The following is a 12,301-nucleotide window of genomic DNA, read 5'->3' as shown; positions in this document are numbered from 1 at the left end:
ACTGACTCACCCCTCATATATGCCTCATGACTTCCCTAGCTTCATTCAAGTGCCTGCTAAAATTCTACCTTCTACAGAAACCTTTCCCAATCCCTCTTACTCCCAACATGACAAAAATGCTTCAGTACTAACCAAGAGGAAGGATGTGGGCTTGGTCTGAGTTCTTCTGTCAGCTCAGTCTTGCTGAGTGACACTGAGCAGATCTCCCTTTCCCTTTCTCCCTTGGCCCTTTACCTTCTTGAAGGAGGTGTGATAAGGCTCTTATGGAATCTTTGGGAGCCTCAGGATAGATGAGTGACTTGTGAGCCATGCCCTCTGGGTGTCCCTAGTGAAAGGCTCTGTGAACAAGCAGGAGCAGCAGTGATTGCCAGGAGGTCATTCTAGCCTCCTGAGAGAGGGACCAGGTCAACCCTGCCCTTCACTAGATGGGAACAGTGCCTGGGTTGTGTCTGGTGCCTTGGGGCAGTAACATTAGCTGTGTTTTGCTTTGTAGGAGTGCCTCCATGCGCCCACTCCCAAGATTTCTAGTGATTCTGCTGATGGACCAGCCACACTCACTGAGAACCTTGTGCCCCAACCCCCTTGCGCCATGTGGACAAGCCACCAGTGTGCTACCCTACTTCTGTCGCCCTCCCAGAACTTTGAACCAGGTTGATTGGCTCAGCTGGATCCAGGGCCCCAAGATCAACACACTCTGTTATTTCCTATTTGTCCCATATACAACTTGATTGTATAGTTATCCCTTCCACATCATGACTTTTCCCCATCATGGTTTCAATATATCATGGGTCAGCATAAGAAATTAAACGAGAATTGTGGAAGAGCTTCACAGAAGCTGCAGATGACATGTAAAGGCCAACAGATGACACAGAAAAAAATTAGAAACTCAGAAATGCATAAAATATCTGTATTGTCCCATATGAACTGAAATTTTACAATAAAGTACTGTAAACACCACATGAAAGAGAAACTAAAAACTCAGACTTTTTCTGTGGTACAAAAGGAAGGCCAAAAACATGTGTGCAGATTTTTCAGATTGTGGGGGTGCTCCATCCCTAACCCTTTTCTGCACACATGGTTTCTGTAAAATTAGGGAATTTAACTAGATGGGCCTCAAATTTTCTTCCTACTCTAACATTTTCTCATAATACTGAAATGAATGACAAACCCTGACAGACAAAGTTTCTGGTTAATTACTAATCAATGTATTAATTAGGCTAGTTGGCAATAAATACATTGATGGTCAATTGTTTCTCTTGATAACCAAAGAAGCCCAGTAGAGATCCTGAAAGCTTTAAACAACACTTCTGAAAACTGGCAAATAATACTTCTAAAAAATAATTCCATTGGCAAGTGAAAATCCACCCTGCTTGGCGGACATATAATGAGGAGGTAGGCTAAAAGTCTTCAGCTCCTCCTACTGAGAATGTGACTTGATCATAAATCTTGGCCACCTCCAGCAGTTTGAACAGGGTTGTCCATCTCCATCCAGACCCCTCTGGTCAATTTTCTCCTTCATGAGCTGGGTTACCTTAGGCTTTGATGGAGGGGTACAAGGACAGGGGCTCTTTTGCTCAGGGTAAGGACCGTCTCTGGTCAGAGACTGTTTATACTGTACAGTTAGGTCCCTGATTAGATGGAATCCTACCCAAGCCTGAAGAGCATGTTCCTTGAGGGCTCAGAATAATTCTTCAATCACTTCTATCCTTCAGAGCCTTAATAAGAGCTAGGCTTTAATGAGGAAATTGAGAAGAAAAGCCTGGATCCCAATTTAATAATTCATCAGTAATATAGTAAAATAATAATTTTTTGTCTCAATACCCTTAGAGTTTGGGAGAGTAGTTCCAAGCCCTCTTTCATATTGTAAGAGGGACCATTTCTCCACAGTCCTTCTCCTAGGAACATTGTGAATGCTGAGTGGGAAGAAACAACTGACTTGAGGATGGAGAGATCAGAAATGGGTAGATAAAATTAGGAAACTTGAGTTCTTCAGTGCAGATTACCTAACAAGCCCTCTCCTATTTAGTGCACCTGTGCTGACCCATGCTTTCCAACGTTGGAGGACACCTTTTGTACCACATAACTGGAATGAAGTTGGTAGTACCTAACAAAGTGAAAATTTTCTCTACTTTTTGAACTGAACATTTCATGCATTTGTGCTGCTTCTGAATTACACTCATGCCAATCCCTTTCTTCTCTGACTTCATCACACACACACATTCACAAAATGAGAGGTTTTTTTTTTTAAATACTTTATTCAAATTTACCTAAATACTATCTATAGAATTTCTTTGACCTACCAGTTTAGTAATACTATACAAAAAAGGAAATAAATCTGTCATGGTTTGTTCTTCAAGAGCTCAAACTTGATCATTTTGAAATGCTCTTTTTTCAAGGTGCTTATTAAACTTTAATAATATTTCAAATTTAATAGACTGGAAATCAAGTTCAATGATCCATTTTTTTTTAAATCTTGGCAACATTTGGCCATACCTAGAAACACAAATTTCACATTCCATGATACTTTAGAAATCACTTACGATTACCTCGGGCATGTCATTCAGAGTTGTAGGTTATTGTTCCTCTTGGTCAGGTGACTAGAATTCATCAAAGCCATTGGACCATGGTTTACCCCCTCCCTGATTATCTTGGTTATCAACTCTCTATTGGTGATTTTTATTTTTTCTTTTCCAGTCCAAAGATTCTCCTTGCAGAGAAAGGAAGAAAAATAAGAGTTGACTAGCTCTTCAAGTCCCTCCATCATCAGTTCCATAATACATGATCATATCTTTTCATTTATTTTCTTCATCCTACTACTTCTACACACATAGCTTTTAAATGCTCCTTTGAGCTGCCTTTAGACAGGATCCTTAATCAGTTTTTAAAATATAGCGCTTCTGACATTATTCCTGTAGGCCTGTAAAATACTATTGTGGTCTGCTCTATTGCCTGTCTTTGCTTCCAGCTTCTATATGTGTATTTTTTAATTTTATAATTTTTTTTAAATTTTAATCTCACCTACATTTCTTTTTTTTTGAGTAGGTATATATTTATATATGCACACATACACATATATGTGTATACACACACATATATATACACATACACATATATATACATATGCACATACACACACACACACACACACACACACACATATATATATATATATATATATATATATGCTTCAATCTGTATTCAAACACCATCAGCTCTTTTTCTGGGGATGGATAGCATTTTTCATCATAAGTTCCTCACAGTTGTCTTGGATTGTTATATTGCCGAGAACAGCTAAGTCATTCCCAGCTGACTATCTTACGATATTGCTGTTACTTTGTAAATAGCACATTCCCGCTTTGCATCAGACCATGCAAGTCTTTCCTGGTTTTTCTGAGAGCATCCTGCTCATCATTTCTTATAGCACAATACTGTTCCATCATAATCACATGTCACAACTTGTTCAGTCATTATCCAATTGATGGATATCCCCTCAACTTCTAATCCTTTACCCCGAGAAAAAAGCTGCTTTAAATGTCTCTCCTACATTTCTTGATGTAATTCTCCCTCTGCCTGGAAAGTTATCACTTTTCCTAAAAAATAAAAGAATAAAGGGCAAAATAAATTTTCAAATTTTTCTAATACATAAAAAAGCCTGACCTTATAGTTAGTATTCACCCCTACCCGCCACCTCTAAAAACAAACAAACAAAACCCACAGTTTTGGAGGAGATGCCTTTTCATATATTGTCTCTTATCTAGGGTCACACTTGCTCATTCTAGTTTCATGGCATTTAGCTTTGATAACTCTATTTCTTTATATTTCTGTTGTTGTAGCCATCATGCATATTGTTTCCCTGGTTTGGTTCATTTCATTTTGTATCAGCTCTTGTAAGTTTTCCTGTGTTTCTCTCTATCTGCCATCATCATTACTTAAAGCCAGTAATATTCCATTTGATTCATTTAGCACAGCGTGTTCTGTCATTCCCCAATCAATGGGAGCCATGGATGTCTTCAAAAATTTAAGTTGGCTGAAGAGTTGATAATGATATCTCTTCCCCCTTTACTCATCAGAACTTGTTCTTTGTATCCTCATAATGTTGCTCTTAAAAGTTTTACTTTCTTTCTGGACTGACCCTCTATAGAGCTTAAAGTCTTTTCCTGAACCTTTTGCTCTCTCTCAAAATCTAGGGTACACATCAAATAGGTTTTGGTTCCCCTTGACTCTATCACAAATATTGAAATGCAGTGGTCAGTTCTCAAACCAACTATCCCATCATTCCTATGCAGGCAATCATGTTAAGGAAAATCAGGCTCATAATATCAGTTCCTGTCATTACCTTCTCCAGCTTTTGTAGGATGACATTTTCATTAAAACGCATCGAGGCATCCTCAACTGTTCTATTTTGGGAAGTGGTCGATAGTTCTACAGATGTCCAGATCATCATAGGTCTCCATTGCTACTATATGAAGCTCAAAACTGCTTACCTACCTGCTTTGCCTGCCCAGATAACCTATAGTATACACTAGTGACAAGATTGTCTCTGTTTTTGCCTCCTTTGATTTTCACCTAAATGCCCCCTGTACCATGTATCACATGGCTGAGTCTCAGCTATTTTTACTTTTTCTTTTTCCCCTAAATAGTATACATTCTTGACCTGCAATTTTATTATGCCCCCCTTCAATCAGGTATGATTTTTTGTAGTTATTATAAATCAGTGCATAATTTTCCAGAACCACATTTCAGATATAGGTTACATCTTACTATGTTTCATTGGAATCTATAATGTCACATTTACCTCCTTGCATTGGAATTTCTAGATCATATTACCTTTATCAATATTTTGTGAAATTCCCATACCCAAGTGAAGCCATCTTTTTTTCCCCTTTTTTCAAGTTGTTGGACCTTTCTTAAATTGTGTCTTTTGTAAATATTTGCACGTATCAATGGTCATTCTGTCAATATTTTAGTTGTTTTCTATAGTAACTATCAGGACAGTCTCAATAAATTTTAAAGACCCAAGCACACTGATCCTAAAAGATAATAGGGATTAGGAAGTAGTGATTCTAACCTATGATCATCTGTATTTGGTAAGATGGGAGAGCTTAAAATCTGAAGAAAACTGAATTTTAGGAAAGGAACTCAAAATTAACCAGTTACTTTTCTTGGCCTAAAAGGCATTATATTGGACTATACCTCAGTTCTTTTTAATACAAATTTTATTGACAATCCCTTTTTTCATCACCTATATTTTTTTAATGTATTCATACTTTTCCCCTTACCAGGCAAATATCTCTCATTGAGATTGAAAAAAAAAGCTTCAATAAAATGAACCAATACCTTATAAAAGTCTAACAGTTACAATAAACAGACCTTCCCCTCTGCAAACAAGTGTGTGGGGGGGAGAAGGGAGAAGGCATTCTTATATTTCTTCTTTATGGCAAAGCTCGACCATATAATTTCACAACATTCAGTTTTGATTATTTTGTTGTTGTGTTACTATTATATACATATATACATATATTATAGTTAGCTGCTGTTCTCTTAAGAAGTTGATATCAATGTCATTTGCTCCAATGTATACTCTTTATAAAGGGAATATTGAGTCTAATTTGGTTGTTGGTTTCAATAAAAAAAGTCATCTGGATGTGCTTTTTATCCTTTTAGATCTCTAATGAGACAATTTCCAGAAGATATTCTAATAAATGAATATAACCAGAACTATAGCTAATTTGGCAATTAACTATACTCTTTAAAATATGGGAAACTTCTCCCAGCTCCTCTTTCCTGTTTAAAACTGTATTGGGAAAATTATACACGCACACACACACATACACACACAAATACACATATATGCACATATATATACACATATGCACACATACACATATATATGGAGGGAGAAAGGGATGGATGAAATAAGGAAAGGAGGGAAGAGAGAGAGAGAGAGAGAGAGAGAGAGTTTAAAATTCAGGGTAGACTTTCTCATGAAACACAAGTGCTTTTCAGGCCTTAAAAAATTGCAACTGATTTCAATGACCCCAAACCCCTTGTTGTTCCAAAAGCTCATTTCTTTGATTTTGGTATACGTTTGATATAAAGTAATGATAGTAGGATGGAGTAACAAAATGGAAGTTGAATTATGAATCAGGAGATGCTCATTCTAGAGCTAGCTCAATCACCCATCCCAGTGCAACATTGGCCGCATCATTTCACCTATCTTCAATCAATCAGTCAGTGAGTAAGAATCTATGAACCTCCAGCTGTGTTGCACAGGGGTGGGGAACCCGCAGCCTCAAGGCTGTACATGGCCTTCCAGGTCCTTGGATGCAGCCTTTTGACTGAGTCCAAGTTTTACAAAACAAATCCTTTTATTAAGGGGATTTATTTTGTGAAGTTTGGATTCAATCAAAAGGCCACACTTGAGGACCTAGAAGGTCACATGTGGCTTTGAGGCCACAAGTTCCCCACGTGTGTGGACACTCACACACATACACACACATCCACATGTGCACACACATATCCAGTCCTCGTTCGTTAGGCACTGAGGGTACATGTGCAAAGAATGAAACAATCTTTACAATGAGCTTGCATTTTAAATCAGAAATAGAAGTACATATCAAAGTATTTATAGTATAAATAGAAAACTAACAAAAACAAATATATAGAACATAGTTTGAAAGGCAAGACTAGAAGCTGGGGTTGGGGTCAGGAAAAGCGTCATCCTGTGCTTGGAATACCCTTCCTCCTCCACTCCTCCTCTTTGAATCTTTGTATTTTGCTAGTACATAGCTTCCCCCTCCTCCAAAATTCTCAATTTTAAGGCAACTGGTGACTCAGTGAACAGAGAATTGCATCTGGAATCCGGAAGTCTTGAATTCTAATCTAGTCTCAGTCATTTTTCATTTTTGTAACCCTGGCAAGTCACTTAACCTGTGTGGCACATTCCTCAACTGTAAAATAAGGATAATAATAGTCCCTACTTCACAAGGCTGTTGGGTATATTGAATGAGATAATATTTGTAAAAACACTTAGCACAGTGGCCATCACATGATAGGTGCTATGTAAATGCTGATTCCTCCAGTTCCTGAGATTCTGGGGCTTCCTTCCCCCTTGTGCCCCAAATTGACTGAAATCAAATATATAGATATATTTACATATATATAATGTGTATATACACATGTATGTACATATACATGATGTATACATGCAATACATATATGTGTGTGTGCATTACGTATATTTTTTTCTAAATGTATGTGGATATGTTGCCTCCTGTCCTGTGGAATTTAAGCTCCTCCAAGAAGTGTTTATTTTCCTTTGTATATCTAGAGCCTAACACAGTACCTGGCACAAAGTACATGTTTAATAAATGATACTGGTTAGTTATTTTAAGTTTTCTTGAAATACTAGTATTCTAAAAAATATGCACAACAGGGAAAAATAAGAATACATGAGAAAAATTAGTGCCTTCTTTCTGGGATTTGCTCAAATTTCTCTTGTATGTGTATGTATACACATATACATAGACACATGTATATAATGTGTGTATGTATGTATATAGGTGTGTATATGTATGTATATACATAGTTTTTACATAAGCCACTTTTCAGATTGTTTCCCCGGTTCATCTCTGAGTTCTGATCATTTGGTTTAATTTTTGTTTTGTTTTGTATTGTGCTTTCTTTATAAAAGACCACCAGCACTTGGCTTTGTATGTGTTGCATTCTTAATTCATACTTACTGACTTGAGAAAAAGAACTGACTATACATATTAACTCTGTTGCTTCTGTCTATTAATTTTCAACACAGAGAGAAGGAGATCATCATATTCTTCTCCCTTTTCTTGCCCTTTCATACCTTTACAGCTGGAAATGGGAAAAGAAGGAAGAAAGGAGGTGAGAGGTCTACCTTCTTGGCAAATAGATTGAAAACAATTGATGTTCAGAATAATTTGTTCTAGGAAGAACGTTTCATCTCACTTGGAGGAGGAAGTTATTTTGTCTAAAAAAATTAGCTTAATGTGATCAAAAAAATCTAAAAGTTGCTTTCCCCTTCCAAGTCTCTTGAGGGTGATAAAGTGGATGATCTTTTGAGATTTCTTCCAGCTCTGATATGTGACATTATGCCATGCACTGCTCCTCTACAGATTGAGTTCTGGTCCTGGTTAAAATTGGACTAGGGCAGGACCTTCAAATCTACTGCTAAATACTCCATTTATGAATTGTATGACCTTGGAAAAGTTAAAGGAAAACTAGTACTGCTTTAGTAAAAAAAGGAAAAAAATAAAGTAAAAAAAACCATGCCATCCATATTGTAATTGTAATCATAACACAATGGAGAACAGGTGGAAAGAATAAATTTTAAAAAAAATGTACAACCAGAATTTTTAAAAAATGAACCAGAGAATTAAGGTAATAGTTCACTGAAGGATCATCCCTATGTTCCATTAGTAACTAGGCAATATTCACAAAATGAGAAGTCACCCCCCACACACAGTGTTAGATTGATGTTAAGACATGGTAATAAGGTAGTGGGGGAAGTGAGGGCCTCAGGAGCCAGTCATAGAGTTTTGTGGCCAGAGTGGCTGTGGAGGGAGGCAATGGTAACAGCTTCTAGCAGCTGGTGGAGGTGAGGGAGGGGCCATCCCTCTAAGTGCATGCAAAAGGTGAAACTGAGAGATCTAAGCCTCCAGAGCCCAGTGGCCCCCAGCCTAGTCTAGCCATGAGCTCTGAGGTGAAGGTGACAAGGCAGACCCAGGAGCAGTTCCTGCTTCTGGTCAAGTCAGCCAAAGCGGCTGCCTTGGCTACCCTCATCCATCAGGGGCTGGAGGCCCCAGGTGTCTATGTTTTCAGAGAGCTGTTGGACATGCCCAGTGTCTGAGAGCTGGCAGAGAGTAACTTTTCTCCCACATTCTGACTGTTCACAGTGTTTGCTTATGGGACATATGCAGACTATCTAGGTGAAGCATGGAATTTGCCCTCCCTCACAGAGGCACCGAAACATACACTTTGACATTTTATCAGTCATTACATTGGCTGCCAACGTCAAGTGTATTCCATATGCAGTGCTTTTAGTGTAAAGAACTAGCTTTACAAAATGTATGGCAGATCTTGTGATTGAGGCTGTGTATGCAGATGTCTTCCAAGGCTCCCTGGACCAAGAGAACAAGCGGCTTGAAGTAGACTATAGCATTGGGCAGGACATGTACGGCCAGGACCTCTGTTCCATTGCTCAAACCCTCCAGGAATGGTGTATGGGCTATGAAGGAGTGTTGTCATCACTGAGGAACAGATGAGCCGTGCCAACCAACATAAAGGACAACAGCTGGGCCTGAAGCAGCAGATGAGAGGGAGGTGGGCAACCTGAAGAAAACTATTTAGGTAAAAACAGCAGCAGTAGCTACAGCCACATCCCAGGATCCAGAACAATATCTGACAGAGCTGAGGGAGCCTGCCCCAGGTACCAACCAGTGCTGGCCCAGCAAGAAGACTTATAAGGGAAAAGGGAGGGCTTCTATGCAGCAGCGCCAAGATTTGGTCCAAATCAAACTGAAAGGATTGTCATTTCACCTTGGGGGATCTGGGGACTGAAGGCCGGCCCTTTGGGAATCATGCCCCATTTCCCATTTTCCTAGGTCTGAATCCTAGCCTCTCCCTGCCCCAACTCCCATAGCTAATTTATACCTCCTTGAAAAGAGGCAAGTAAAGGCCATGTTTCCTTCCTGTCCCCGTGTTGTGTATAACCTTATTTTGAGTGCATATTCTTCCCCTTTTCCAAGGTCTTTACGGGTGTGTCCTCGTCAGATGACTCCAGAGGAGAAGTGAGGCTGGTGACCTGCACAGCCCTCCCTCACTCAAAACAAAGTCAAGTGCAAGTCATGTTATTATTTCTCTGAGGGCATGATCTTTGGCAACCAAGGATGAACACAAAACAACACAACACAAATTGGTTGGGTGTCTGGGCTTGTACACGTCATTTGTGTGTCCATTTTCCAACACCTCTACCTCTTGCCCCAATGTTTCCCTCTTGTCCCTTTACTTTCCTGGGGGTATCCAAAGAGCCTTAGATTCCCTTGTCCTTTCTCTTTCCCTTGGGAATTCTGGGAGCCAATCCCTTATCCCAGGGTTCTCATGAGAAACTCACTCCCTGCACTTCTGGAATTGTTTCCTCCTGTGTCTACTTCCTCCTCAGGAGCGCTGCTGCCTGGCCCAACCCCAGAACCCATAAAGACTGCTGCTGCTTGAGGTAATGTTGGAAGTTTCCTGCCTACCACCAGGCATCCTGAGAAAATTCAACAAAGCCCTTCAAAGGATTATTTGTTTTTCCTTGGCCCAGTGGGATATGGATTGTATTAAAAAAAAAAAAAAGTCTGTGTACATGTGTGTGTATACACAGACACAAATGACAAATAGATCTAAGAGGATCTATCTATGAAAAGAAAAGATGGGGGCAGTTAATCAGGCAAGGAGGGTAATTGGAGGAAACACTTTCAATGAGGATCAATCAATTAACAAGTTTTGTTGAAATGCCTTTTGTGTGTCTGCCCTTGTGCCAAGTCCTGAAGATACAAAAACAAAAACAAAAAGAAACAGCTCCTGCTCTCAAGGAACATCTATTCTATCAGGCCCACAGGTAACAACATCAATTAACATTTATATCAAGTTTATATTATCAGGCACTGTGCTAAGTACTTTATGATTATTTTCTGATTTGATTCTCTTAATAACCCTAGAAGGAAGACGCTATTATTATCTCCATTTAACAGTTGAGGAAACTGAGGCAAGCAGAAGTTAAGAAATTTGCCAAGGTCACACAACTAGTAAGTGTCTGAGGCCAGATTAAACTCAGGTTCTCCTAACCCCATGTCCAGTGTTCTCCATCCTTTGTCACCTAGTTGCCCTGTAACTTATTAGAAGTTAATAATTCATAATGTTGTCTTTAATTTTCTATTTTTTAAAAGGCAGATCACTTACAACACCTTCCTCAGCTCTTTAAGAGCAAGAGCTTTCCACTAATTCCCAACATCTGGGTCAGTGTTTTGCATTCTGTGACCCTTTCAATAAAACCTAAATGACAATATAAGTACAAGGAATAATTATCTCAATTATATCATGATAATACATTGAAATTGCTCCTGTTATTCTTACAAATCCTTGGCATTCTAAGCCTTATCTCCAGAACAGCACCCATGCCCACATATTAAGAGAAGCACTTGGCATTCAGAATCATTTCATTAAAGCCAAAGACAAATGAAGAGTCACCACAGTTTCAGCAGCTTCAGTTTTTAATCACTTCCTCCAGCAAAGAAGTAAAGGTTTAATGGCAGCCAGATATACTTTATTCCCATGTACAAAATGCTGCCATTAAAACATGCCTAAACTCTGTTGGTTTTATTTCCAAAGGGCAGAAGAAGAAGACACTTTGCTCTCAGGCTTTGTCATTAGCTGCTTGGATGCAAATAACTGGAGTACATGCCCATATGCAAGTGGCAGCCAGTTGAATGCGTGATCTGTATTGGAGGCTCATTATCATATCCATGCCACTGATGTGTGTGGAGGAGGTAGAAATTGGGCTTTCCAAAAGCTAACCAAGGATCCTCTGCAAAACACATTGCCCAGAGACTAGAAAAGAGAAAACCAACTGGTCAATCAAAAACAGCAAAAATACTTCACTTCAAATTCATCTGCTATGTCTCACTAAAACTTGCAAGGACCTAATTTGTGTTTAAAACATGAATACAAATGCAAAGGAGTGATGGTGAATGTTGCTGAGGGCAACATTCCTTCCCACCCCCCTAGCCAGCCTCCTGGTTTTCCTTCTGCTAGCTTTAATCCTGCCAGTACAGTCAGCTCTCTATATTCAACCTGCCTCTCCTTATGCATCTGCCCTCTTCCAATGTTTAAAATAATTCTCACAGAATGACAGAATTTTAAACCTGAAAGGAATTTTAGAGATCATCTAGTTCAGACACCTCATTTTACAGATCAGGAAACTGAGGAAGAAAAGGGAGATACTATTTGATAAAAACCATACATTTGATGACTTGACAAAACCAGAACTTAGGGCATTATCATTTTTGTGTGTCATGGGCCCCTTTGGCAATATGATGAAGTCCATGAAGACTTTCTCTGAATATTCTATTTAAATGCATAAATAAAATACATAGGATTGCAAAGGAAATCAGTTAGGTTGAAATGCTGTTATCAAAATATTTTTTTAAGTTACTCACTCTAGATTAGGACTACCTAGTTGAGTAGAAAGAGCACTGGATTGCAATGGGAGGCCAAAGTTTTGAATTAT

At 38.9% G+C, this 12,301-nt stretch overlaps 1 pseudogene; it reads left to right on the top strand.

Annotated features, from left to right (window-relative positions):
- Positions 1–8,722: 8,722 nt before the first annotated feature.
- LOC140531757 (COP9 signalosome complex subunit 7a pseudogene) lies at positions 8,723–9,553 on the top strand (annotated as a pseudogene).
- The last annotated feature ends 2,748 nt before the right edge of the window (positions 9,554–12,301 follow it).

Source organism: Notamacropus eugenii, chromosome 3 (genome assembly GCF_028372415.1).
Source record: "Notamacropus eugenii isolate mMacEug1 chromosome 3, mMacEug1.pri_v2, whole genome shotgun sequence".
NCBI lineage: Eukaryota > Metazoa > Chordata > Mammalia > Diprotodontia > Macropodidae > Notamacropus > Notamacropus eugenii.
The sequence above is the reverse complement of the archived record's forward strand: the minus strand, read 5'-3'. Positions and strand labels throughout refer to the sequence as shown.